The 22598-nt window shown below is 37.4% G+C and overlaps 1 protein-coding gene across 4 annotated transcripts in view; it reads right to left on the bottom strand.

The window, feature by feature from the left end:
• Nucleotides 1–22598, bottom strand: part of CDH6 (cadherin 6) — a 124797-nt gene that overhangs the window by 101848 nt on the left and 351 nt on the right. The window contains exon 1 of one of the 4 annotated variants that reach the window (XM_012738425.2): nt 22305–22493. The exons of 1 other annotated variant lie outside the window; for it this stretch is intronic. The gene's annotated coding sequence lies outside the window, so the exon portion shown is untranslated. Of the gene's footprint in view, nt 1–22043; nt 22163–22304; nt 22494–22598 lie in introns of those variants that run through there. 2 more of the 4 variants (XM_076007948.1, XM_012738429.2) reach the window with 2 other exon arrangements.

Genomic DNA, 22598 nt, shown 5'->3' with positions numbered 1-22598 from the left:
AAGGCATCCAGTGCTTAACCCTGTGCTTAGGTAAGAAGTGGAAAAGTAGAAGGAAAACACTTAGGAATTTTCTATCAAAATAAATGGGACTGGGTATAATTTCTTTAAAAACAAAAAACCCTATGCTTTCTCATATCTACAATTTATACCAGTAAAATGAGTTCTTTGTTAAATGGATGAAATTGCAGTGCATTTGGAATTACCTACCCATGTTTTACTTTAATTAACTATAAATCTTTAAGACATGTGAGATAAACCTCTTTCAGGTACAGTTTTCGTTGGGCTATAATTTTAAATACAACAATTGAGTATTGTGTCCTTGTTTTTGTGAATTTCTCTGCTTATAAAATGTCTAATTGTTTCATTAGATAATATATTATAATTAAAATAGTAATGGCTACAAAAACATATTGCAAATATATTTCAAGTTAGTATTCTCATGATTACAAAAGCTCTGCAATTTCAAATGTATAATAATAATACCATTATTTAGTAATTCGGTTATAAAAATGAATTAAAATAAACTTAAAAGACTTTAGTGATACTGGACAAAACAAATGCCTTTTGTACTTAAGCAGCAAACTTCTAAATACCTAATTCCAGCTTCATGTATCCTTACTCTCAATTTATATCTGCATTTAAGCTAAATATAGCTTAAAGTTGTTTCTATTGGTAAAACTGGTTTAAATTTTTGGGAGTGATTAGATCTTAATAGCAAAACAGGAAGCCATGTCCTAAACCCAAGGTTAATTAAAATATTAGTTACATGGAGGCAAATCTGGGCCTGGGAATCAGATTTCTTTTTTTACTGCTGGAGGCCTGATACTGTAACTGTGTGTACTTCCTACACATCAGCTACTGTTTTCCTACCTCCCACCTCAGCCTTCAGCCCTTCCAGGTTAAGGAGGGTGTCCTGTTGATCATAACATCCCAGAGTCTGGGATGGTGTCTGGGCCAGGCACTTACTAAGGTGCTTAATTAACAGTCCTGAAATAACTGATTGAATCAACCTACTTTGAGTATACAGCTATCTATTTTGAAATAATATAGATCCAGCTTTTCAAACTGTGGGTTATGATCCATTAGTATGTTATTAGACCGATTTGGTAAGTCTGATGAGACTTTAAAAATAATTGCATGGAATAGAATATAACAGACAATTTTGCATGTAGAAAGGTTTTTTTTTTTTATTAAACTTTAGTTATAGGAATATATGGATGTGTGCATTAGGTTGCAATGTTAAATGTATTTCTTATGGTAGTCTACAATAAAAAAAGTTGAAAATCACTGGTCTAGATTTTAATGTTGAAATAATTATTTTTTTAAAAGAGGATCTGAATTTATGAAAATTTTGCCTAATAATAAGAGACAAGGATTATCTCTTGGGCCATATTGACCATTCAACACACAGAACATGGAAACAGAATAAATGAATCCTACTTCATTTAACAGGTATATACCGTGCACTTATAAATGACTTTGGCTAAGTCTTGTGAGGAATATAAATGTGCATAATGTAAGGCCCCTCTGCTCAAAGAGCATGAGTGCACCCATGGAGAAGGGCCCTAAGGCCACACATGTGCCTACAGTCTTTCAACCAGGAGAAGGTTATACAAATCTTTTTCTTCTCTCTTCTGCAACTTACAGTCACCTATTTCTAAACTTTGTAACTCAGGCTCTTAGTACTACAGCTAAAATAAATTATAAGTCAATCAGCATCTATGGGCTAACCCAGGAATCAAATTGTCATTTATTATTTGGTTTTATGGACAACTGACTTCCAAGTGAATTTCTGGTATAAAACCTGTTTCAAAGTTGAATGTTGTTCATGCAATTTTTTTTTTTTTCTGGTAGCAGGGCTTGCTATATTTCAGCAGGAGTCAGCAGACTCATTTTCTAAAGGGTCAGATAGTAAAGATTTTTGGCTTTGTGGGACACACACAATCTCTGTTGCAATTACTCGACTCTGCTATTGTAATGTGAAAGCAGCGATAGACAGTATACAAATGATTTACTAAAAAAATTACTTTTAGGCACTGAAATTTGAATTTTATATAAAATAATATGTACTATTATAATATATAATGTAATATATAGCAGAATCATGAAATACTATTTGTCTTTTGATTTTTTCAACCATTTAAAAATATGAAAACCATTCTTAGTTTGTGGGCCATACAAAACAGGCAGTGGCTGGATTTGGCCCAAGAGCCATGGATTGCTCACCCCTGCGTTAGAGCAACACAATTTTTTCTCCAAAAGATTTATTGTAATTTTGATGTGCAACTGATCTAACAAAATAAGCATTAGATTGCAAACAAATTTCATAGGCTCCGAAATTACCTCAATTTTTTAAAAAAAATCCAAATTTTCCAAAAAAAGGAGTTAGATATATTTTAAGTTTTAAAACTGTATTGAATGTGTGCATAAACAAATGATTTAAATGATGTAATAGATTACCTGGTATAAGTTGTAAACATGTAAAAGCCCTTTATACTCCTAGTGTAGGTGTGCACAGATTTTGAAAAAAATCAAAGAGCCTCCCTCCAGCTTTACAATGGTAAGTATGTTTTGTAGTCTAGTCATTTTCAGGAAATACAGGTCTTATGTCATCTGTCTCTTGGTTCCTACATGGAGCTTTTTTGTCCACTGTCACATTGGGTGAATTGGATTTCATTCTATGAAGGAAGCTTGCTGGTTCTTACATGTGTGTGGTGTGTGATGAGGGCTGTGTGTGTATGTATGTGTGTGTATGTGTGTGTGTGGGTGTGTGTGTGTGAGGATGCGGGAGTCACATTTTGCCTTACATAGAATTTTAAGCCTGGGAATAATCATTGAAATGTCCAAGATTTACTGAGTACCTACTGGGAGCCAAGAACCATGCAAAGGCTTTACCATACATCTCACTTAATCTTCACCATAATTTAAAGAGGGAGGACACTGAGGGAAAAAGAAGTTGAGCGATTCCCTCAAGCTCACCCTGCTGGTGAATATTCACCCAAAGACACTGACTCCGACATTTAATTTCCACCCTGAATCTGCATCTACGTAGCAGCACTCTTTAGACATGGAGATAATAAAATCACTGTTTTAGAATAAGTAATGAGTCTTCTGTACACCATACATAGAATTCTCAATTCACCTAACTTTGTCAGAGTTATATTTTACTAGGTTACGTCTTCAAAGCATTGATTTGCTCCAGTCAGTGATTACTTTACATGGTAGAACTGAATTGGGCCCAAGCTATTTGGTTTTACATTTTTATTACCCAAGGATTGATGGTACCCCCAAACCTCTTCCCTTCACTGCATTCTTAAAGGTATGGATAATAAAAACAGAAAATTAAGTGTTTTAAATTATTTCAGGGATCCAGTGTAGGAACTATATTGAAGCATAGGTTGAATAGTATTCATACCCACAGAACCTTATTATGTTCAATAAATGCAGTATTTAATTCTATGTGATATTGTATTTAAAGGTTTCAAATACAAAAAGGCTTTAAAAATTCATTATTTTCAATAAAAAAGTAAAATGTCATATAAAGCATCACTAACTAGTTGATCGGTGCTTACTGAAGGACTTTTCTTGTAATTATAGTTGAACATACATTAACATTAATGATAGACACAATTCAAGAGAACATTCAGCAAGAATTATAGGAGAAAAGAGTTGCCAATTTATCCCAAAGTAGGTAAGATATCTCCTCAGCAGCAGGACTATGATTTCAATTGTAATGACTAGATAAAATATAATTAAATCTAATCATTCATATATGTGACTTGATCTATTTCTATTGGATTTCACAAATGAACTGATATGAATTGTGATACTTTTTACATCAAAGTTTCACACATGTTGAAGCTAGACATTTCAAAAGTAGCAAGAGGAAAGTCCTATTATAAAATCATTCAAAGTTGGCCGCTCATATGAGTTTCCAAAACTTTACCAGGACATGCTCACAGTTTTTCATTAATTTCAGGTCAAGATTTATCTGCAATCAGTAAATAAAGGCTTTCAGAAATGTAGTTCCATTGCCAAATGCCTTAGCTTCTAATGTGATTTTCCTCCCAATGTGATTTCTTTTAGATACAACATAATTTCTTTCTGATCCTGAGCATATGGGCCTATGCTAATATGAAATGGTGTCTTAGAAAGATTATTTTTGTTTTCGGCAGGGAGCAGTCATCCTTTGACCTACATTCAATATGGGACACAGATCTGATTGTGCAACAACCATTAGCCTCATCCAAATTCCCTAGTTGGATGTTGGGTCTTAGGTCAGGGGCCATTACTCTTGGGTGTCAGAGCTAAACTTAATTAATGCCTTTGAAAAATATATGCATGATATTTTCTTCCTCTTGGGATGTATAAAAATGGCCCACAGAATTAAATCCTGAAAAACGTTAAAAACAAGAATGGCTGAATTGTTTGACACGCCCCATGACCTCTGTGTGAAATAAGCAGCACTGCCCAGTGTGTTTGGCTTTTTCTCAGCCTAGTTGTGTGTGCGCGTGTGTGCGTGTGCATGTGCGTGCATGTGTTTTAAGGTGCAGATTCCTTTTGGTGCACCTTTCTTGTACTCAAGGTAGGACATGGCAAATCATTGTCCTTTGCACATGAGCCCTCCCTCCTTGCTGTTCCAAAACCCATGAAGGCCACAGGGACAGGGAGCTACAAAGTAGAAGGCTTGGATTCACAATGACGAGGAACAATGGTGGTTTCTATGGTGCCAATGGGCAGAGGAGGGAACTCTTCTTGAGAGCTGGTGCTGAAATGTTTAGCAATCATTTTTCAATGAGAATTGGCAGGTGCCTGCCAGGAGGGGGGGAATGTTATGTCAGCACAGGTGTCAGAGAACAGAGAGAGGTTTCTGAAGGAAGTAATTGGCAAATCAGATAGGGCTGGGGAGGGCGAGAGGAAGAGGGCAATGTGCTTTTCAGCAGATAGCTTTAAAAGTAATTTTTAACCAAGATTATTGAAGAGCCTGTTATAAAGCAGGTCCCCTTTTCCCAGAGGTGTGTGCCAACTGACAGTCCAACAGGAAAAGAGGAAACTACTTCCGAAAAGGCTTTAAAAAAAGACTTTTAGAGGCTGTTAAAAAGACATACAATCATATTCTGCATAAACCTGTTTAAGCAGCCGTTTACTGCTCAGACTGCGCTGCTGTTTTCATTAACAGCCTGCGGCCTTCCTTTACCCACCAACCTACCAACCCACCACCCACTCTCCAGAGCCTTTCACCCAAGAGCTAAATAGCACCCCTGTTTCCTTGCTGAGCTCCACACAGGATAGAGATAGCAATGGCTAATTCCTTTGAGTGTGGTCAGGAGATGTAGTTTTGATTTTAAGCCTTTCATCCTTACAGGAAAATGCATCTGCCCCACATTTGAATGTCTGCAGCTTGTGCTGCGTGGGAGATTTTCCGATGGGTATACTCAACTTTCATTCTGTACTCTCACTGTTCATGTGTGTTCTAGCATCTTTTTCCATCATCCATTATCGAGCTAGTGATGTAGCTTGCATCTTGTGTTTTCACATTTGAGGAATATGCATTCAAAATGCCCTCTACCAGGTTTCTGTTTTTTATTTTTTTGAGAAGTTTCCTGGAGAATGTAAAACTCTCAGAGAAAGAGGGTTACATCATTGTATCTGCTGTAATTAGCACACAAGACCAGTAGTCAGTACTTGTTGACAATAAGGATAAACAAATGAATGAGTGAATACGAATGAATGAAGGGCTATTGGTGTGCACCAACTGGGGGTTGGACACGCTTGAAGCGCTGGCACAGAGGGGAGAAGGGGTGGCAGGGGCAATATATGTAACCCCAACAATATTTGTACCCCCATAATATAATGAAATAAAAGGGGGAAAAAAAAAGAAAAATAGGAGTTGAGAATAGCAAAGGGAGGTATTTAGGGAGTTGAACTAGGAAAATCAGCTTCAATCAGCCGATAGCCCTGATTTCTAGAATTGTAACTCATTTCCCCAGTTTTATTTCAGGCATTTTGGGTAGTGGAGCTGAGTATTTTTCTTCTTTTTGTGCATGTATGTGTGTGCACACATGAGCGCCATGTGTTTTTGGTGCTACGGTTATGATCTCTTGCTTTTCTCTGGTCATAATCACATGGTCAAGGGCAGGCTGGCAATCAAGGTAGAGTCATACCAACAGGCCACAACAACAAACTTCTTAACAGAATTCACATCTTCTATTCTCACTTCATTTTGGCTACAGTTGGTTCACACCTCCACAAGCCCAAATGAGAAATGAAATTGGGTTGCAGATTTTCAGGGGAACGTTGCTGAAGAGACTGAGGAAATTCTGAATTTAAGCCACATTTGGCACAGTGCTGTTTCAGCCAAATCACGTTTCAGTGAGTAGAATTATGGGCATGTTGCCCCCAGTGGCACATTACATTTGTGACATTAAAAAAAAGTTGTGGCTCATTCCAATTAGTGATTTTTTTTTAAAGCTTGCAGGATGCTTAAAAATACTCAAGACCCCCCAAGTTGATGGAAACTTTGGAAGAAATAAAGAAAACAACAACAGTCCCAGTAGCAGAAACATCTAACATTTAGGGGGTGCTTCCTACATGCTAGGCACCACGCTAAAGTTCTTTTCAGCATTTTATGAGTTACTCCTCACAACACCTTTATGAAATTAAAACTATCATTATCCTCATTTTATTGGAGGAAACTGCACTTAGAGAAAAGTGTCCAACAGGGCATCTGTCTGACAGGGTAGTCATTGTACCTACAGTCATCCTGGGACTTCCTTTGTCATGCAAAAGTAGGACAGTTGAAGAGGTCAGTGATAAAGATATCTCCTTTTCTCCAAATTTCATACACATATAGCTTATATGCTAATTAAATATGAAGGTTTTATGGTCATAGTTCCTTAATTCTGTCCCCAAATTGCAATTGCTAGCCAAAAAAAAAGTCATTATTGTCATAGGTACATTTGCAGAGAGGTGAACTCACATTGTGGCAATGTCAGCTCCAGGAGAATACAAATAAAATCAGGGAAAAAATTTAATATTTTACATTTTATTCCATTTCAAAAACATGCATCACAACCACCTAAATTTGTAAAAAAAGCAACCCCAGAACCTAATTTTTGCCTAAAATTACCCAGATAATAGAGGTAGAACTCTGTTGGATTTTCATTTTATAATTATTTCTTATATTGTTTTGACTCGAATTTAGATAAACATTTGCATTTCAGCTTATTTTCCTTTCAAATAAAACCTAAAAGAACAAAAAAAAAAGTTCTTAAAGAAGGATTTGGGATTTTTATAGTAAGAAAAAAAAGGAAATCATTTTGTGATTCTATTTTTAAAAACACCTTTTTAAAGTTTCTTAAAGCTCCAGTGGTTAGGACAGAGCTAAAGGCAAAAATGTTGCTTAAGAAAACGCTTCAGAACATGCTAGAAAAGTTAAAGCTCAAGCCACGCCTCCCCCCTTCAGAGCAAAGAAAGTGCCCACATAGCATGGTGTCCTTTGAGTCTCTTAAGGTTATTTTCTAAATGAGACTATGAGAACAAAATGAAATTATATTTTCCTTCCAGCTAGTTAAGCCTCAAATCCCTAGATAAAAAAAAATGTTTTTTTTTTGGACAGTGATATATTTCTAGTAGTCTATGTCCAAAACAAATACACCAAAATCTCATTTCACGCACAGACTAAAATAAAATATAGGAACAGAGTTCATTCAAATAGTTAAGTATTGCTCTAAGTTGCAATTTTAGAGGTAACCCTCACTCAATAGAATAGGTGGGTTTTGTTCTTTTTATCTATTACCTCTAAAGCCATAGTTTATTAAGATGAATCCCATTGAACACTTTGCTTATGTATATAATATAGTAAGTCCTCTGTATCTGCACGTTCTGCATTCTTGGGTTCAACCAACCTTGGATTGAAAATATTCAAGAAAAATCAAATCAAAAATAACAATACAACAATAAAAAATAATACAAATAAAAAACCAATATGGTATAACAGCTATTTACTTAGCATTTATGTTGTATCAGGTATTATAAATAATTTAGAGATGACTTAAAGTATATGGGAGGATGCATGTAGGTTATATACAAATACACTATCGCATTTTATATAAGGGACTTGAGCATCCTTGGACTTTGGTACCACTGGAGGGTGAGAGTCGGGTCCTGGAACCAATCCCCTGTGGGTACTTAAGGACAACTGAATTTACATTTTCACTTAGAGGATTACTGATTCTAAGTGACTAAATTGTAATAGGGAATATTGGTTGACTACCCAGTATCTTTCTCATCTTTTTCTTTCTTCCTAATAGAATTGTAGTTTTGTTCAAGTATCTTCTCTCTGCAAACACACACACACACACACACACACACAGAAGCTGATCACAAGAATCGATCTTTAGTCTAAAAAGCCAAATAGCACCTAGAATTTTCCTCAAATTAACATTGTCTTGAGAATGGACATATGACCTGAGTTGGCTCAATGGACTGAAGGAGGCTACCCTTAATCCCTGGTTGTGGGAGAGGTTTTTTCCTTTCCTGCTAGGTGAGGATAAGGAAGCATGTAGCCCCAATTGCCACTGGCAACCATCTTAAACTCTAAGGGAAATCACTGATGAATGACTTTGATGCTGAGAACAGCAGGAGGGAGACAGAAAGATCCTGAGGTTTTGCTTATATCATTGATCTACAGATCACTTGGAGCCTGCACTTTCCTATGAACTGCCTCTTATGTAAAATAATAATTTTATTTATTTTTAAAATCCTCTTTGAGATGGAATTTTCTCTTACCCATAGTCCCAAGTATCCTAATAGGCAGGCTGAAAACACTTAGTGAACAAGAGTGGGAAGTAATCAGATTTTTAGGATGCTGAACATGAATTACTACATCTCGCTTTTCTGATTGCCTTTCCCCGTTAATAGGGTTACTTATTGGCTTCTCCTTTACTTTCACTTGCTTAATCACTCCTGAAAATCTCTTAACTTTCTATTTCTCATTCTAAAGTTGGGGATTACAGTGTGGGAGAGCACTGCCCTTAACAAGTTTAGGTTACTTGTGTTAATGAGAGGTGTCACCGATTAGGTGTTGATCAAGAGAACAGTACAGAGGCAGAAAAACAATGTTGGGAATTTTTATGAATCCGTAATTTCTACTCCTTTTCCTTGGAAGTTACAATTTCCAACAGTGGCGAGATGCAACAGAAAATTTTCCAGAAGTTAGTAAGTAAGTACCTACTCTAGTCTAGGAAATCCACTTAGATAAAAGGAACAATTTCCATCCTAATGATTGGTAAGTTTAAAATTCTCTATGTATCTTTGGCTTCAGGTTAATGGATATCATACTAAACAGGGGCAATATAAAGAAAATCATCCAAACCTCTCCTACTTCATCTTACAACCTTACAAAACACTTGGCATGCTCAGTTAGAGCCGGGTTGAACTGCATGTTTCACTGCCAAGCAATATTCATGAAGATCCTATCCCATGTATTGACTGCCACTTAAGGAATGAAACAGGACTACATAATCAGTTGAATTTAATTCAGTCTATTTGGTACAGCCATGTTCAAGGTTACAACAAAGAACACAGAATCTCATATTAGATTTCCTGTAGAACCTCAAGAAACATTTCCAGGGTAGGAATTTAAGGGAAAAATAATTTTGCTCATGAAACTCATGCATAAGACTGTTCCATAGATAGTTTTGTAGATTCAGTTTGATGTACTACTATGGGTCAATAATGAACTAAAAGATAACCAAGGTTTATCATAGCAGCCTACACCAGTGAGAAAAAATATACAGCCACAGTTTTTACCATGAACACATAAATGAAAACTGTAAACAATTCAATGCCTTGGAGTAGAGTGACCAAAGAAATGTCAACTTTTAGACAAGACATTCAATTTTTCTGTTAGGAGACCCACAGAATCTGTTATAGAATCTGTTATAGAATTTGTAACTCTATTTCAGATATTTGGCCAAAGGCACCAAGGTCATCCTGGGGATATAGTTCCCTTCTGTTGGGTATATCCCTTTGAACAGTCTAGAAGGTGGGGACCTACTTTTCTGCTTCTTAAGTGTATTCCACAATATATCAAAAGGAAATCAGATTACAAGAAAAGAAAACTAACATCCAGCATGAATAATGTAAGAGTATATAAATGTAGCCCAGAATTTCATAAGCACTCTCCATGTTCTTTCAACAAACATCCAATGTGTCCTTGCCACTTGTCAAAAACAGTGCGAGGCCTTAGTGGTAAATGTAAGACTCAGTGGTCTTGTAGTCAAGATGCTTACAGTGTCACAGGTGGGACCTCCACACAAAGTAGAGACTTTTGAAAAGATGTTTTTAGTTACACTGAAACTAAGTAAAGGTTATCACACAGTGGCGCCATGAGAAATCTAAGCAGAGAGCAGGATAGGTAGATGGGGGGGGTCAGAGAAAGCTTCTTGGAGAAGCAGATTCCTAACCTTTTTCCTGAAGATGCAATACGATTTGGCCGGATGAAGATGAGAAGATGAGGGAAAACACTGTTCAGCACCAGGACAGCTGTGCTTGTGCACACCTGCTGAATATTAGTACTGAGTTTGGGTGTCAACACATTAAACTCTAGAGTTCACAATGATAGATCCTAATCTATTGCATAACTAAAAGATTCAACCCTGGCAGACTAACTTTCTAAAATGGCAGTTTCTAGCAGTCATATTTAATATTGATTATATGTTGCATCTCACCTGACATCAAAGCATTGCTTTATCCATGACACTCAATAACAATGTCTTGCCCCAAAGTATTCATTAAACTGGTGAATTTGCCATCACTGAAATCCTAAATTTCAACTAGTCTCCTTGTGTAAAGTGATTTCTTGCTGAAATGTATTTTGACTGGGCAGTATATGTATGGCTTTCGGCTTTATGTCAAAAATCACTGGGGAAATTGCAGGAATTAGTGCAAGAAAAACACCATGAAAATATTCTGAGACATATCATCAAAAATATAAACCTATATTAAGCTTTTGGTAGCAACGATAGTCATGGTGTTTCTTTCTATGTTGAGCAGGAGGCTGAAAGCCAAACTTGAAGTTGAATAGAAATTCTACAAATTATAATGTAACCTGAAACTCAAAGCTAATTTCTGTATTCATGTAAGATGTTAGTATGGGGAGAACAGAAAATATAATCAACTCTAAATATCCTATTCATTATATACAGGTCTTGCATTATGAGGGAAGAATCTAACTATTTTCCCCAGATTGCTAGTGTATGTTTGTCTTGTTACCTACTGTCTCCTAGCTCTGAGAACAGGGGCCCCTCAATAAATATTATAGAATGAATAAGTTAATGAATGATGAATCTGAACCTTTCAAACACTCTTGTCAGGTTTCCCTTGGGACTAACACAGTAAGTGATTACCGGACTGATTCAAATTAAAGCAAAGAGCCAGGCCTAAAGCTAAAAGGCCTCTGTGAGGCTGAAATCTGTGGCTTTGGGCTATAATTAATTGATCCCGCTTGTTTTAGAATATACTGATATACTCATTAAGGGATGAAAAGGAAAAATGAGTTTTCTTTATAACTATATTTTTGAGTCCTGAGAAATGTGTATGTTACATATTTTATATATTATGTATATACATAAAATTCCTAGACTTATGACTTTTTTTGTATTTGAGACACATACATTTGAATCCATCTAATCTATCATCTATCCATCCATTATCTGAATATATAATACAGATATATATATCTCTCTATATATCAATACATATATACACATCTATCTCTCTCTCTATATATATATATCAAGCATAAAAGGCACAAGAATGCAACAGTTAAACAGTATGGGTTCTCAATGCTGCCAAGATTTGATTTTGGCTCCAACAAGTACTAACTGTGTGACCTTGAGCAAGTTGTTTAACTCCTTTGTTCCCCAGTTTTATCTTTAAAATTGAGACAATTGGCAGTATTTACTTCCAAGCCTTGTTATGAACATTAAATTCATGCAAGACATTTATAATAGTGCCTGAAATATTGTAAGTGCTCTCTAAGTGTTAGCTTTTATTATCATCCTACTCCATTTCCCCAATCATCTTTCTTATTTTAACTCCTTAAGTAACAGAATTCAAAACATTTTAAAAAGAACATATAGGATTATTTGTACTAGAGGTGAAAAAAAGTCACTCACTTAGCAAATAAGCAATTGTTTTATTTATTATAGAAAGTACATAGTAAAACACAAATACTAAAACTGTAAAAGGAAAAAATATCTCAGTAAAGGCAATGTTTAGTGTAGGTATGAATTAATATATATATATGTATATATATATATATATATATATATATATATATAAAGTATAAACTGAGAGGTACATTCTGTTTCCAAACAAAAACTAAGAATTAAAAAATCAAAATGACAGACTTCTGCTAATCTGCTTAGGAAGGCACAAATTGTTAATCATGCTCCAGGCAACAATGTTTAATACCAACTTTAATAAAAAGTCCGCCTGGAGGAACGAGAGGGCTGGTGGCCCCGGTTTTGAAAGGTGGGCAGCCCTGTCAACCTGCTCGGTCCCTCTGGCTCTCGGGACACCATTGATAGGGTTTCCTTTGATATAGGCTCCTTTTAAAGAAGTCAGCATTATTAAAAATTAAGTTGTTGGCACTAGGTAGAAAAGTTATGTTTTCACCAGCATGAATGAGCTTGAAAGGAAATCAGCTGGAAAAATATTTAAGAGACTCTTTAGTAGCTTGTATGAGAAGAATTTCACCTGGTAAGCACTTATTGAGTCCTCACTATGTACTTACATTTACTAGCGATGCTCTTATCTTAAAACTCTGATCCTGAGATGGAGAAGTGATATTTTAAAACCATTTTCTCATTTTCCCCCCAACCTGGATTTATCTATTCCATAAAGCATCTTAAATTTGTATCAGGTGGGCTTTTGCTGTGCAGGGAATCAAATAATAGATTTTCCAAAAGTCTTGGCTGAATATCATTCTTAGGAACACTTGTCAATCAGGTAAAACCTAAATTGGAAAGTATATTTGACAAGCACAGCATCTCCTTAGCAGTCAGAGCCTTGTGGCTGCTTTTTTGGGTTGTTGAGTTTAACACACAGCCCAAATCTCCCTCCTGGCTTTAAAGCCTTTCTTCATAACATCATGGATATTAGTGCATATTTCTTAATTACAAAACAAGGCAGATTTGGCTCTTGTCTTCTGTGATGGTTTCTCTAACTAGCCATGATGAAAAGATTATCATACAGAGAAAAAAGAAAAAAATATATAAACCATTTAAAAATCCATTTTTAGTTTAGTGACAAATTGGGAAGCAAACATATGCTCAATTAATGTTCAGAACATCAAAAGTACAAAGGAAACTTTTTATTCTATAGTGCCCAATTAATCCAGCCTAGGGTTTCAATAACTTCTCCTCTCTCTGCCCACTACATAAAAATCTTTCATCACATTAAACTCAGTCGCTTGAGAGCATTTTACTCTCATGTAGCTTTCAACTTCATGTTTTAAAAGTGCCCGTGTTCTTTAGTATTACAGTTGGGGAGAAAGTGGATATTCAGATCATCATTACACATATTCACTCTCCGCTTCTGTTCTGTGGTCATCTCTTTAAATTTCATTGTTTTTCAGAACACAGAGTATGTGCCCATTTCAATTCAAGGAGGGAAAGTTTTCTAAGAAAAACAAACCATGTTGCTCTTTGGAAAGACATTTTGGAGTATGGTATCTGAGAATTAAGAGTGAACTTGAGAAAGAAAAGGAAGTATAATGAGACAAAACTTTAAATGCAGGGCCGGGATTTGGCATTCCTGTACTCTATTTCAAAGGCAATTTTCTTACAGGTAAACACACTTTCTATGAATGCAAGAGTTATTGCAGAGCGGGAGCTTTCTGTATCTGGAAGTTTGAGACCACTTGCTCTTGAGGATGCTAACAAGTAAGTGACCCCACGTCATTCTGTTGTCTTAATTAGGACCTGCCCCAAACATCTCTTTTTTTTTGATAAAAAGGCAGGTGAGACAGAGTGAAACTATGGCACTGATGTTTATCACAAGGTTATCCTCATAGAATTAATTCTTCATGAAACACTGACAAAATCCCAACTAGATACTTCTAAACAAGTAGCTTAATATGAGAATAATTATTGAGAGGTACAGTAGCTCGACTTGGTTCAAAGGAGGAGTCAGCAGTAATATAACAGTCAATGGTGGATTTTATCATTTTGCATTGGTGATTAGTCTGACCACACACCATTTTGATTGGTGTTAAATTAGAACCTGTTGCTGAGGAGAGCTTAGAATATTTTAGTTGAATGTGAAATTGAGCAGTTTCAAACATTTTATAGAGTGGATGATAGTAGATTAATAAAACTCTCTTTTTTAATCCTGCAAATGAGGTTTAAGCTTTGCAGTTAAAAATATGATAAACTCATTTTCATGGCTGAAATCTACACTAGATGCTAGAAGGCAATTGCCTTCTGAATTAAAAGTGCACACCTCAAAATACAAATCAACACCTTTGAAAATTTTTGTTTGTTTACAATTACACAAAGTTCACTTTTAGGGAACAACAGATATTCCTTTTATAATTTCTATGGTTGAGGTGAGCTCTGTTTGCTTCACAGATTATCAAGTTAGATATAAATTTAAAACTTTGTTTCCCGTTGAATAATCCACTATGTAATCAAGTTGGCAAATTTGTTATTTATGACATGCTTTGACTATGAGCTTGGCAAAGCATATTTTTAGAGGACCTGTTAATATGGCAAGATATCATATTAGTATTCCAAACATTAATATTAATCTCTATGGTTTTTGTTTAGTTTGCCTTTTTGGCTGGTTTACATATTATCACAATTCCCCTTTGTGTTTTGTTCATCCAGATAAAAAGGAAGAGAACTCAGTCAATCATTTTTCAACATGATGTCATTTATTACCTAACCCAGTGGTCCCCAGACTTTTGGATTTCATGGAACATTAACCATTTTATTTTTTAAAAGGGAGAGGGTTGACACTGGGTTGCTTGCCAAAGTTTAACTTTGGCAAAGAAAAAACCATCATAATCTATCCATATACTTCCATGAAAGAATTGACATTTTAACTCCATAGGAGAGGGAAGGTCACTGTTTGAGTTCTTTAAATCAAATGAATGGAGATTTATGAAAAACACAATAGGTTGCCATAATTTTTCATATGTGACCACTGAGCAATAAGTTTTTTTCCAAAAATGGACACTTGACTTCGGATATGCTAGGGGAATCCCTGATTTAGATGAGGCTTACTCAAAACTGCCATCAAGCCATTACAAATAAAAGAAAACCTCAAAATGTTTCATATGTCCTCCCAGCAGTGGTCAAAATTTTGAGGAAAATTTTTAATTCCTCCTTGTGATAGGAGCCTTACAAAATGTACAAACAAAGGACATTTCTGAAGAAGCCTTTATCTATGTTTTCACTGTAAGTTTCCATTTCCACTCCTTCACAGAATCCTTATAAATGACAATATTGTAGATTCAAATTTCCTCTTAATTGTTAATGCCAGAATTAAGTGGAGATGATAAAAAGCAATGACATCCAACAATTAGAAATCAAACTATGAGAGAGAAAGGGAAGGAGGGAGGGAGGAAGGGGGGAGAGAGAGAGAGAGAGAGAGAGAGAGAGAGAGAGAGAGAGAGAGAGAGAGAGAGAGAGAGAAAGAAAGAAAGAAAGAAAAGTACAAATACGTCAAGTGTATCCATGGATAAGTCATTCATCTCTCTGGTCATCAGTTATCTGAAATGTAAATGATGAGTGTTGGGTAAAGCCATCTCTAAGCTCCTTCCTGTGTTTCACATTCTCTGATTATATTTCTAATTAGCAAACTTTCCTTGAAGGCTAGATTAACTACATGACGTTTTGAGTGGTGGCAATAGAAAGAATATAATATAATGAAATGGCTTATTAATGTCAGCTGTATGTAATAAGAGCGTATTGTTAAGAGAGTTTCTCTTTCCTTCCCTTTCTCTCCTCCTCCCTCTCTCTTTCTTTCTTTGCTTTTGTGTGTGTGTGTGAAGTTTACTTGGTAAAGCAATCATTCAGAAGAAATACCGAATTGTGATAGTAATAAAGTAATAAAATTGTGGTGATAAAAGAAGAAAATAATTACTTTTACTTATCAGACAAGGGAGGAAATAACAACATTTTTACTCAGTTCTACCCAGAGTCCCAAAGGCTATGTACATAGTATGTCACTGAGCAGAGACTGGACTGGTGCCCGTAGCAGGTACTGTGAGGTTGAGATGCCCCCTACCTTGTCAATGCAATGAACAGCTACCTTCCTTAAGTCCTCCCTCCATCATGAAGCTTTCTCTGAAGTTGGGAGAACATAATTCATTCTTTTATAAAAAGCACCATCATTATATTCAGACAAGTGGCCCACACAACGCTTTCTACTACAATTATAAATTCTGACGCACACTTGCAAATGGTTTTTAAAAATGAATAACCTAAAAACATTTTCCTCAGCCTTAAAATGTGCCTTATTCTGGTCAAAATAAATCATTCCCGTGCCCTCTGTTGCTCTGTAGTTTTCAGAGAGTCACAGTTTTATTTCTAAGACATCACAAGTGTTTGTTAACAGCACATTCATTAAGTGCCTGGCTCAAATGGAGATTCCCTGGAAATTCAAGCCAAAAAAAAAAAAAAGGTCCAAATAAAGAGAATATAAGTATAGCAGTGTCCTTTTGGCTTACTGTGTAATTATTACGGTGCAAAACACATGTACAATACTTAGAACAGTAGGTGACATAGAAAAGGTCAGTAAAGGTTAGATTATTTTTTATTATCACCATTAATATTTGGATGTACAAAAATTCTGACTAGTCAGAATTACTACTAGTCAGTACTTTTTAAATCTTGGCCAAATACACACACGTGCACACACACACACACACACACACACACACACACACACACCATGTATGGAGCTGGGGGTGTGCTGCCTTGTTAGTTCAACCCTTCCTCATGCCATATCACATATAGGACCCAAATGGGTGACAGATGGGATATTTGGTTTATATCACCATTGTATACTTTGGGTTGCAGGCATCAGAAGAACACATGGTATATCTATTCAGCTTGTGGGACAATAAAGATAATAGAAGGAAAAGAGTTGATAATTTTCAAAGTGCTAAGAAAACCTTTTCCTTAATTCTGATGTGATTTCAGATAACTTTTTGGAAAACATATTCCTCTGGTTAATTTATGACCCATTCAGGATTTATCTACTTTAGATGGTGATTTTTTTTTTCCTAAGGACAATTTTCAGGGTTTGCATTCCATGGCAGAGAAAAGTAGTGCATATAAACATGTTAATGATGTAATCATGTTATAAAGTTGAATTTAATAGAAATACTTATAAAAGAGAAAATGCAGCCTGTGTCAACATAGCAATTTTGATTCCATTTCTATTTTTATGTTTCCCATTCATGTAAAAATTTACCTGCTCATCTACTTCTATTTTACTCACTTGGGCACCTCCTCAATTTAATTTTTTCTTGCTGTTTTCCATTCCTATAACTTATTAGGTCTCTTGAACATCTTTTGGCCAGACCTACCAATTTAGGAAATTATAGAAAGAGAAAAACACAATGTTCTTTCAAGTGGTGAAATATGAAGCTAACTCACACTCTGTGGTATGCGAGCTTTATGTTCCTCATCTTCTTCATAAGTTGTTCCCTCCCGCAAGATAGCGCCACATATATTGGGAAAAGCTTGAAACCCATGTTGCCCATTTATACTGCAAATCAAATTTAATAGTAAAATTCTGGCTTTAATTAAACTCTTCTTATAAATCTTAGCAAGGTGATCTGATTATTAGCATAAAGGTATCAGACAGATGAAACAAGGTGAGATAAGCTCTAACCATCTGTGGAGATGGGGACACAGCACCCCCTGCGTATGTGTCTACCTGCATTTATGAATGTGTGCTCAGAGTATTCGACCTTCAACCCGTTATCTTTGTTGGAAGAGTTGAAGATTTCTTGGATAGTTCAGACTTGAACAGCTAGACTACTGGCTGAGGCTGAATCCCTCTGATCTAACTACTTTGGCTAAAGGAGCCTGACTCTATTTTATTTCTGTAGTAAATGAAGGGGCACCATTTTTGGGAAGGGTTATTTTTTCTCTTCTCTCTTCCCTTATCTTCCTTCTTTGTGGGTGATAGTGTTAACAAAGACTATATACATTGGGTTCAATAGCTAATTAGAGAGAATCTGAAGTTCCTCATCTACCTGCTTTGAAAAGAAGAGCCTTCTTTAGGAATAGAAAAAAAATTTTTAAATGTAGCCCAGTTAATCTTTGTTAAGAGGCAAGCTTGAACAAAAATATTACTGTTTAGATCCAGGAAAGTGCCTCAACTTCTCATTCATCTTCAATATAAAATAAAAATACCAATGGAGGAAAAAAAATAAAAGAATAAAAAGAAAAGAAAATCAACCCAAACCCTACATTTCTATATTTCTTCTCTAATATTATTGGAATAGTGTCATAACTGGGTGCTCTGTGTGTGTGTGTGTTCTTCTTTCTGCAATTCTCCTATTACTATAATGTTTTCGAGTCTTTGTATGTAGAATCATTATTCAGAAAAAAATTTAAACCAGAGTAGATTTGATTACCTACATTTTCACTTTTTTTGTGAAGCAAATAAGGTAGGCTCAGTAGACATGAGGTAGGCTGAAACACTATTAAAAAATACTATTCAGACTGAGTCACTAGTTGCTATTTTTATAAGCGAAACCCTAATTCTGATGGACCCCAAAGAATGGGCGGCCGTGACTAAGCAAGCAGCACAAGGCAAGTGGATTCTGCCGGATGTTATCTTATTTGGAACACATTTCAAACTTTAGAACAGATTTTTAAATTGGAAGTTGAAACCTGCAGACTGTCAGCAGAAGAGGCTGATTCACCCTACAGAAGTTATCTTACTCCAAGTTCCAGGCAGTTTTTAAAGGATTAGGTTACCTAAAATGTGTTGTGATACATCGAAGAAAGAAATTTTAAAAAACTGGGATAAGGATGACACTGCATCTAAACATCTTTTGGACTTTTAACATAAGTCCCCATTTGAATGGGGACTTTGAATTAGATGCCCCTAGTTTAATACAACCTGTGAATGTTCATGGATCTCTGAAATGGTAGCTAAATTTTTTATGCAAATTATTTCTTTAGTGGTCGGGGTTCCTCATGTAGAAGGTCTGCAATCATAACTATAATGCCATTGTTATTACCTAGTAAATTAGAATGAAGGAAGTAGATAGAGTCTTGGGAAGGTCAGAAATAAGAAAATCTTATGTTGAAGATGGTAGATTCTTTATTAATGGGCCATTGCTTTCATTAGGAATCATAGAATGGTTATCAAAAATCTAGATATACAGAAAAGCATTACTTACAAGTTTCTTAAATCAGAGGAACTATAGAAATGATTACAATAATAATAATGTTGACCTGGCACAAATATCAAGACAGTACTTGAAGAATCCTAACTTGTCTATGGAGAAAAATCTATTAATATTATGCTCTTATTATGTTAAATAACAAAATCCATGCTGCAAGTGAACTCCAGGGAGAGATGTATGGAGTGACCCAACCGAGGTCCCTTCCAACTAAAAAAAAGTTTCAATAGTTCAAAGGATGCAGCCTTAGTAAGTTGGCATCCACAACTGCAAAGCAACTAGGGGCCAGAAGGGGAGACCACACATTTCAATTCCTTAGGAAGATACATGGTTTTACTCAGATTATTTGTCACATTTTATCTCCCTTTTATCCCTATGTGGGGCATTCTCTCAATTATCCCTAATTAGATATTCAGAACTTGTTGCAACTTACTGATACAATAAGGAAGTGTCATTTAATGCCCTGTTATGGTAGCTGTGCTTTCTAGAAATTTTAGCTGTTGTCAAGTGTCTCAAGCAGTATTTTGTAAGATAAATTTTTTTCTTAAAAAGGAAGCATGCCTTAGTAAGTTTTTCCTTACAAAGCTGATGGAAGTGGTGGGTGGAGGAGGTAGAGTACACGTTTTTTGATAGTAGGCAACTTGGTAGAAAACGATTTTGTTTCCATATATTATCTTTGCAGAGTTAGCATTAAGAAATGTAATTGCAATAAATTGGAGTAAAAGCCAGATAGTAAAAGGGACTAAAAGTCCCTATAGAGACACCAGCCTGTCACTTTCTTGTAATGGCAGCAAAAGATAATTGCAGACAAATACAGTAGAACTAAACCATTGCCATTTTCCTTCAAAAATGGGCTGCTGCCTCTTAGTTTTTCTGAAGAAATTGGTTACTTCCTCTGCTTCAAAAGTATGACACCAACCGTCAAATTAGGTAGGAAAAGATCTGCCTTTCATGTTCTGCCAGTACCTTTTTAATTAGAACACACCAAAGAGCAAAAGGGGATAAGATACAATCTTATGTGATTGCACTTCCCAGTCAAGTGTTAGATTTCTCTAAGTTTCTGAGCTCTGCACTGAAAATCTGGCCTCTGGCATAACTTTGCCCTCCTCTATATGACATAATGAAGACATCTGCTTGATCATATTCCCTTTCTTCACACAACTGGTTTTCCGGTTCTCTGAAATAGCAAACATAGAGCCTTGCAAGAGCTGGTACACAAAGGAAAATGCTCAGGCTAAACTAGAAGAGATTTTTTTTTTCTCTCTCCCAAAGTAAAATCCTAAGGGTTTTCCTTTTCAGGTAAAGCTGTCAGCAAGAAAAGAAAGAAAATAAGCAATCCCTGGCCACTGTCCACATAAGCATATTTGCTACTCATTCTTGGAAGAGTTGTGCATTAACTAGGTATATCCTCGTGTTCCTTTTCCAACAGAGGGAGGAGTTTGCACCCCTTGGATAATTAATCACTCAGAAAGCCCATATTTTGCATCTGCACCCCCCACCCCCCAGAGTAGCCATATATGCACACAACAGCCACTCCAGCAGCACTCTTGCCTGAAAAACCTCTTCTTTCTACCCTCTGTGCTTCAGTAAGTGAAAGTAAAGACTGGCCGCGACACGGTCTGATCCACTTCTATGGTGTGACTACCACAATTAAAATGTCTTTACAAAAATTAATAAGAGTGGAAGAGAGAAATGTGTGGCTATTCCAAATGATTAAACTTCCCGGTTTTTGAATGTTCTCAGTAGTAGTTAACTCAGGTGACCAACCCCTGGCACTAAAAGAGACCTGCATTTAACTCCCCATAAAATATGGATTTTATTGCAGCAGTGACAACACTTCTCAGCACCACACTGACCCTCCTAGCATCTCTCATCTCGAGATCTACGGCAACTCTTGGCAGGAGAATATCTAACTACAAGAAGAAGTAATCCCGGCTCTGCAGCTGCGGTACACAACATTTATTTATTAAATTCTGGGATTATCGCGCTGGGGGCTCCGCTATTCCTGCATCTAACACCGAAAGCCAGGCGGACTCGGTCTGCTCTCCCACCAGTCCGTTATCCCCCAGATTTGAGCCTGGCCAGCCGTGGAGGAGCACGAGCGAGCTGCGTCTTCCACATGACTTTTCCCTGGACAGTGTGCTCCATTTTCGGAGTCCGGCGTTGGACTTTCCTTGCAACCTAAGCATTTCTGTCCTACATGAGCCGGCAGGCGTTGCCCCGAACGTGCAAGCTAACACTTTTCTTTAGCTCCTTCTCCCAGCTAAATCGTCTCTTTAGTTTAAGTTTTTCTTATTGGGAGCATTCCGGAGTTTTCAGGCTACCTGATTTTCTGCTTTATCCCCAAAGCCAAGAAATGTAACTGAGCCCAAGCAGTCGCCGCACAGCCCCTTGTGATGTGGGCAGGTGGAAATAAATCAATCCCCAAACGGCTCCGCTAGTCCTGCACGCACCGGCGCCCTTGGTCATTGACCGGCCAACTTTGCAAATGCCCGAGCTCCCCTGGCAGCCTCCGCGGGCGGGGAGAAAGGCAGCGGGCTCTTCCCGGGCGGCGCGCTTCCCTGTGCCCCCAGCGAGCCCCGCGGCGGATCGGTCTTACCCGAAGGCGGCGGAGCGGCGCCCCGGCTCCCCGGGAAGCGGCGTCGGTCCTGGGCCGCGGCAGCAGCGCCGCCCGCGCAGCCGGCCCCGCGCGCCGGCCCCGACCCGGGCTGGCAGGCTGAGCCTCCCTCCCAACTCGGGCGCGCGGCACCCGCCGGGCGGAGAGGGCTCTCTCTCTGATTGGCTTCCATCGGCGCTACGGAATTAGAAAAAGGAACATGCATGCACGGCCACCAGCACCGCCGACAGAGACCGGACCCACCTCCGCTCGCCCTCCTGCGCCCCGGGACGCCCCGCAACCCGGCCGGGCTGCTCCTGCCTCCGCCGCGGCCGCCCGCTCCGCCGTTCTCGCCGCCGCGGCCGAAACTGCGGCTCCCGGGATGGGAAGGTTACGGCTCCCGAGAGCTGGCTCTTGTGGGCACACACTGATTTGCAAGTGAATGAAGTGGGAGGGAGCAAAGAGAGGAGGACTTTGTTAAAGAGGCCCAGTGCCTGCCCCCGCCCGCCCCCTCCCCTTGACAGAATGACTCCCAGTGTTTGAAGTCCTGAGCGACTC

This window comes from Microcebus murinus, chromosome 11 (assembly GCF_040939455.1).
Source record: "Microcebus murinus isolate Inina chromosome 11, M.murinus_Inina_mat1.0, whole genome shotgun sequence".
Classification (NCBI taxonomy): domain Eukaryota; kingdom Metazoa; phylum Chordata; class Mammalia; order Primates; family Cheirogaleidae; genus Microcebus; species Microcebus murinus.
The sequence above is the reverse complement of the archived record's forward strand: the minus strand, read 5'-3'. Positions and strand labels throughout refer to the sequence as shown.